Here is a 6963-nt window from a genome sequence, read left to right on the forward strand (position 1 = left end):
AGCTGCGACCTGGCAGCCACCTTGTTCATTGTGAGAACACGCTTCCCTTGTCTATAAAGGGACAATATCATCCTCCCTCCTTCCCTAATGACATAGAGGTTTTCAGACCCATGTGTGGATGACCCAGGAACCTAGAGTACTGGAACTCTGAGTTACCGAAGGGTGACCTGGGACAGAAGATTAAAGGTGCAGCCTCTTGTGGTGCCATGCAAAACAGAAGTAAGCTCCATCAAGAATTATTACAGGAAAGTAGGCAACTGAGGAAAGACAAAAAAATTAGGGGAAATGAGAGAAAATGGGAGAGGGCGGCCAGGGCATTGTAAGAGAGGAAAAGCCATGAACTTCCTTGTCTGGGGACTTCTGTGGGACCATGGCAGAAACTAGATACAGGCGGGTTACTCTCGGGCTCTTATGCCCCCACACATTCCACGCATGGCTCCCTGGCCCATCAGAACTGTGGCCATGCAGTGTCCATGCATGGGCTGCCCACCTAGTGGGGCATTGAAACCCTGCCTTGTGACTTGTTAGCCACTGACCTCAAATATCTGCTGTTTATCACTCGGTCAGTGTTACAACCTCGGAACTTACAAGTGTCCCAAGCCCTGATAATTCTGCTAATTGTACTAAGCTCTGGTCATTCTCACAGTCACATAACCAGCTTGTAGCTTTACTGTGGGAAAGTGTTAACTCTAACACAGCCACCAAGATGTAATTGTCATCTTTCTTGGTTACCTCACACCTTGTGTCTTGTCTGTGGGGTTTGGGCGGTCTCCTGAAATAGGTAGAGGATTCTCCTTGGAAGCTGTCCTCAGTTACAGCTGCGTGGTACATTTACCTGTGTGAGAAATAAGACTATGTAAAGGTATCTCACCTGTGCCTAGGGGGCTTTGGGGCACCTCTGGGCCTGCTGCCTCTGCCTCAGAGCCCTGGCCTTCATTGTTTAGCTGTGCCATCTCACATCCAGCTACTGATCCTCTCATTCACCTCAGAATTCCATGGCTTGCTGTGTTTGCCCATAAGCATTCTCTAGCTCTGGTGTCTATTCTCACAGCAGCATGTGTGAGCAACTTGCATTTTCACCACAGCCCTTCTCTTTCTGCAAAGAGCAGCTCCAGCCACAGCAGGAGTTCAGAACTGAGACAGGAGTAAGTCTAGCTGAGACTGCACTGTTCTCAGCTGTCCCGCAGCCAAGGGTAGTTGTACCTGTGAATCCAGAACACCTTTTGAAGGATGACGTGACCTTTGATCTATGACCTTTGGCAATTGCTCTTTGATTTCTTACCAACTGTAAGCTAAAGCTGTACCCTAGATCCTACAAGAAGGGAAGAGGATCCCTAGTCACTGGTGTACATGGGAGCCTATGCACCAACTTGGGCTGTTTCCCTCCTCACTTTTGGTTACTCTCGGAAGGCAGTAGGGGCTTGTGAAATTTTAAGTTGCTGGTATGTGTTGCAGTGAAAATTGGCAGCATTTTGCTCACGGTGGGAATCTATTGTTACTGTAGGACTGGAGAACCTCACCTCAGTATCTGCCACACTGACGTGGGGTTATTTTGAGCTGGTGGCAACTGAAACGACAAAAAGAAGGGAGAGATCTCTGCTCCTCTCCGTTGTGGTCAAAATTCTAGTGGTTAGACTGAAGCCAGCATTCCTTAGGAATTTCTGAAATTGGTTCCCTTCTACCAAAGGAGCCATCACATTATTACTGGCAGAAGGGACAAAGGCTGTCTGTTCTGCCTACTTGCATACCAAAGTGCATGTTGGTCTCCTGTCTTCCTCCACATTAAAGTACTCGTTACACATTTCAGAGTCCATGCTGGCACCCTGGCTCTGCACACCCAGGCCCTCCCACTGTAACCTTCTCCAGCCCAGAAGCTTCTCTCTCCACTGCTACTCATTTTTATGATCTTGCTGTTTTGGCTGTGTTGTATTTTTTTAGCTTCTTCTCTTGCCCTTTTCCCTGGGTCATCTTTTTCTCTCCCCTCATGGCCAAGTCCAGTCTACTGGCCATGTTCAGTCTATATTTTCTCTCTCTGCTCTGGACGATTTCAGATGTCTCTGGGTGGGTCTCCCTCATATCTATAAATAAAACCGTCCACTTAACCATAACTTGGAGCACTCATACACTCCCATCTGCCTGAGTAAGCGGTATAAACTTTCCATGCGAAGTTGTTCCACCCTCTCCACTTCCTGACCCGGAAGGGAAAACCACAACCTACTACAGAAATGAGATGGCAACAGCAAAGAACACGTGAGCATATATGAGCACATGAACACATATGAGCACATGAACATGTGTAAACACATGTGAGCACATGTGACTGCCTATCTGGTATGTACCTCTTACTAGTGTGCTTATGTTTAAATTTGTCAAGGAAAAGAACAAAACACACACAGGGTCGATTAGAATGGGCTCAAAGCACATCAGGTGGAATCAAGAAGCCATTGCTGGTTATACTTCAAGCACAGCTCCAGCAGATCTTCTGAACTGGACTTAAGACACCCATTCACTCCTGTGTAAGGGGACCTTGACACTGGGCCAGACCAGGGATTCCTGGAACACTATTAGCCTCTGCTGACCTTGCATTTCACACACACACACACACACACACACACACACACACACACACACACACACACAGTGGTTGAAGCAAAAGCAGACTCCAGCATCTTATTTTTTCTTTTACTCTATTTTTATACCCCTTAAGACAAAGTTTTTCTATTAGAAATAAAATTACCTCATAGCCATAAGTTACATATTTTCTAGAAATAATTGCCACAAAAACATTCTTCAAAAACAGATTAAAATCATTAACCATCTTACACTTACAACTGGATTCTTGATTATGTATTTAATTTTTTGGAACTTATATCTAACCAAACAATTCTTGTCTATCTTTCTTTCCACAAGCCCATTTTAACACAAAGGCAATAATTCTCTTGTTTTAGCTTATTAAAGTTCAAGCAGGCCAAGTGTATAGTAGTAAGTTTCTCCTTGTAATTTGCTGAGGACAATCTAGATTTACTAAGGAATAGGACACCGGTCTTATGCCTTATTTTTGACATCTTGATCAGCTAGACTGGCTAATCATCTGTTCTCTGTCATAACAGATTCGTATGGTCTTTATTATAACCCTTTTATTTCCTGGTGCACACTGAGAATCTGTTACCTCATCCCTAGGTCACAAGATGAAGGAACTCAGGCTTGACTTGGAGTGAATGTTTCCTTTGATCATTAACTTGTCCCAAACCTATTTTTCTTGCTACTTCAATTATGTGCTTGCACTGCATGAACACTCAATGTACTCCTCTAACTCATGCAGCTCTTGCCATTGTATGAGGAAGGGACACATTCTATCCTTGATTCTAACTACATTCCCTATCAACTGCCCTAACATCACAAAATTTGACTCAAGCTAACTTTCTATAACTACTTAAATCAGATTAAGAATTCCATAAAATCATTAATTCATCTAAACAACATCACCTCAAGAACATTCTTCTTCATGTTGATCTGCAGGAAACTTGCCCAACAGAGAGGGCTATCACCCAGTGAGTAATCACACCAGGCTATAGGCAGTGAGGGTCTCCCAGTATCCACTCACAACAAGCCAAGTAAATGAGGAATATGGCAATGACCTGCAGGAGAAAGCGCATCAGTAGTAAGAAGCAATCCTGGGATGAAGCCCCTAGGGTTGTACCTTTCTAGAGTGCACCCACTGCAGCAGAGCAAGACAGTGGGAGGTCTTGGGGTGGGGGGGAATTCACTTGCACATTGTAACTCTTCCTGGAGGGTGCCCACCACTGACCTATGTTTCTAGGAAGGAAATCTGCCTCCTGTCTTGTCATCCTTCAGAGAGGTTGGAGAGATGCCCCATTCTGATTTAGTTTAGATATAAAGTCCAAAATGTGTAAAACTTCTATCGAGAGTTTTTTGTTTGTGTCCCCCCAAATTCACGCTAAAACCATCACCCTCACATTGATAATATTTGGAAGTTCAGATTTTTGGTAATGTCTTAGTCAGTGACCCATTGGAGTGAAGAGACAGCATAACCACAGCAAGTCTTATTTTAAAAAGAGAGAGGGTATATAATTGGGGCTTGCTTACATTTTCAGAGGTCCCACCCATTTTCATCATGGAGGGGGAACATGATTGCATGCAGGCAGAGATGATTTTGGAGAAGTAGCTTAGAGTTCTATATCCAGATCTGCAGGCAGCAGGAAGAGAGAGAGACACTAGGCTTGTCTTGGTATTTTGAAACTTCAAATTCCACCCTCAGTGGCACATTTCCTACATCAAGGTTTTCAAATAGTGCCCCTCCCCAGTGACCAAACACTAAAAATTATAGGACTATGTGCACCATTCTCATCCAAACTACTACAGGAAGGACTATCTGAGTGGATGAAACCTTCATGGTGAGATCTATGCCCTATGAAAGGGGTTTCAGAGGGATCACTTTGCACTGCAAGGACACAGCAAGAAGACAGACATCTGCAACCCTGAGAAGGGTCCTCCCAGAGTTTGGCCATCATACTGGCATCTGATCTTGGCCTCCAGAACAGTGGGAAGCACAGATCTACTTGTAAGGTGCTTGGTCTCATCGCTGACCTGGCTATTCCAGCCACAGTCACCTGCACAGAGCTTCTCATGACAGCCCCAAAAGCTACTCATATTTCTGCCTAGGGAACGTCTTGCTTTAGGAACATAAAGAAATGTTCTGTTGTTTGGAGCCTTGCAAATAATCATATATGTTCTTCCCAAACTTACGGTGCCCAAGCTAATACTTGCTGATCTTTCTCCAAGCCTCAGAGCAGTCTGCCTGGATCCATATCAAAAGGAAGATGATTCATGATATGAATATTAAAGAGGAACTCATCATTAAAAACAAAGGGGAGCATGGTATCTTCATCAGAACTGGACAAAAAGCCTGTGAGAATCTAGGAGCAGAACGACCCCCCCTCAAAATAAACCTGGATTCAGGTGGAGACTCAGTCCTCACCCTGTACAGCATCAACTCAAACTGGATCAAGCAACTTCATGTAAGACCCTTAACCAACCCTGCAGGAAAGCAGAGGAAAGGCTTAGCGACCTTGGCATATCAGTGACTTTCTGTGGAGGACGTAAACAGAAAAGGAAATCGTGACATTTGCTATGGGATGCATAACATTGAAAAGCTTCTGCACAGGAACCAAAACACTGGAGTAAAGAGATGGCCAATAGAACTAAAGAATCCATGTGTGTGTGAGGGAGGGGGTGGGGCCAGTGTCCAGAGGATTAAATACGAAAAGAAAAAACCATTGGATCAACAAATGGTCAAATCAACTAACTGAACACTTTTCAAAAGAAGCAATAAATGTACAAAGTGTCAACATCTTTAGAAACTAGGAAAATGAAATCAAAATGTAATCTATTGAGAGGCTATCACCCCAGTAGGAATGAATGACTACTACCATCAAGAAAAGAATAGGTCAGGGACTTGAGTGTGAGCCCGGCCCCTGAGCGCAGGCTCAGCTCCTAAGGGCTCTGTCTCTTGGCCGGATGTCTGAGCACCCTCTTGCACAGGTGGCCGGAGGCCCTGGGAGGAAGTGAGCGGGGAGACGATGGAGGTGCCACTGGTTCAGGCCCTGCAGGCTGTCCATCTGGATTCAGACGCCTTTCTGGTTTGTCTGAACCACGCCCTGAGTACGGAGAAGGAGGAGATGATGGGTCTGTGCATCAGGGAGCTGAACAAGGACATAAGGAGTGAGTCTAAATTCACCATGCCGGAAGTGATGTGTGCACGGTTCCGGAGAAGGTGGATGAGATCAGAGTTGTCCACATCCACTCGGTCAGCATCCTGTGCCTTTCTGACAAGAGGAAGGACCGCGTGCAGATTTCCCCAGAGCAGCTGTCCGCAGACTGGACTGAGGCTGAAAGGTGGCGGAACTCACCGGCCGTCCCATGAGAGCCGTCGGCTGGTACCATTCGCACCCTCACATAATGGTGTGGCCTTCACACCAGGGTGTTCGCATGCAAGCGATGTACCAAATGATGGACCAAGGCTTCGAGGGACTTATTTTCTCCTGTTTCATAGAAGACAAGAACACAAAGACCGGACGTGTCCTCTACACTTGCTTCCCATCCGTACAAGCCCAGAGAAGTTCAGACTATGAGAGAATTGAAATCCCCGTTCATGTCGTCCCTCACGTCACCATTGGGAAAGTTTGCCTGGAGTCCGCGGTGGAGCTGCCTTAGATCCTGTGTCAGGAGGAGCATGACACGTACAGGCAGATCCATAGCCTCACACATCTGGACTCAGTGACCAAGATCCACAATGGCTCGGTCTTCACCAAGAATCTGTGAAGCCAGATGTCGGTGGTGAGTGGGCCTCTGCTGCAGTGGTTGGAGGACGATTGGAGCAAAACCAGCAGCACCTGTGGGAGCTGCAGCGGGAGAAGGAGGAGCTCATGGCGGAGCTGCTTTCGCTCGAATAATGCAGGGGAGCAGCAAAAAAATCGGGGGTGGGGCGAACAGAAATACCTTGCGTACAATTTATTAAACAAAAATCAATTTTGAAAAAGATAAAGTCACAGGTCCCACATTATATAACTTCAAGATTTATTATTATAAAGCTACAGTGATCAAGATACGATGATATTTGCAGATGAATCAATGCAACAGGGAAGAAAATCCAGAAATAAACCCAACGATAATGTGCTTAACTCCGTTTGAAAAAGTACAAATGTGATTCAAAGAGGAAAAGACAGTAATTTATTTCAACAAATCGAACCTTCTCAAGGCAACAAAATATATAAAATAAATAAATATATAAAAGAATTTCTGAATGTATCACGTATTTAAATCCAATATGGAAGACTTAGGGAAAAAGTTATTCCAGAAAAATTTTCAGGACTTAAGGACTTAATATTTTCAACTCCAAAGCACAATTTCACAAGGAAACAAAGTAGAGAGATTGGACTTCGT

At 44.9% G+C, this 6963-nt stretch overlaps 1 pseudogene; it reads left to right on the forward strand.

Annotated features, from left to right (window-relative positions):
- The first annotated feature begins 5600 nt into the window (after positions 1–5600).
- On the forward strand, positions 5601–6473 carry LOC134484868 (lys-63-specific deubiquitinase BRCC36-like; annotated as a pseudogene).
- Positions 6474–6963: the final 490 nt, after the last annotated feature.

The sequence above is a fragment of the Rattus norvegicus genome, chromosome 1 (genome assembly GCF_036323735.1).
Source record: "Rattus norvegicus strain BN/NHsdMcwi chromosome 1, GRCr8, whole genome shotgun sequence".
NCBI classification, from domain to species: domain Eukaryota; kingdom Metazoa; phylum Chordata; class Mammalia; order Rodentia; family Muridae; genus Rattus; species Rattus norvegicus.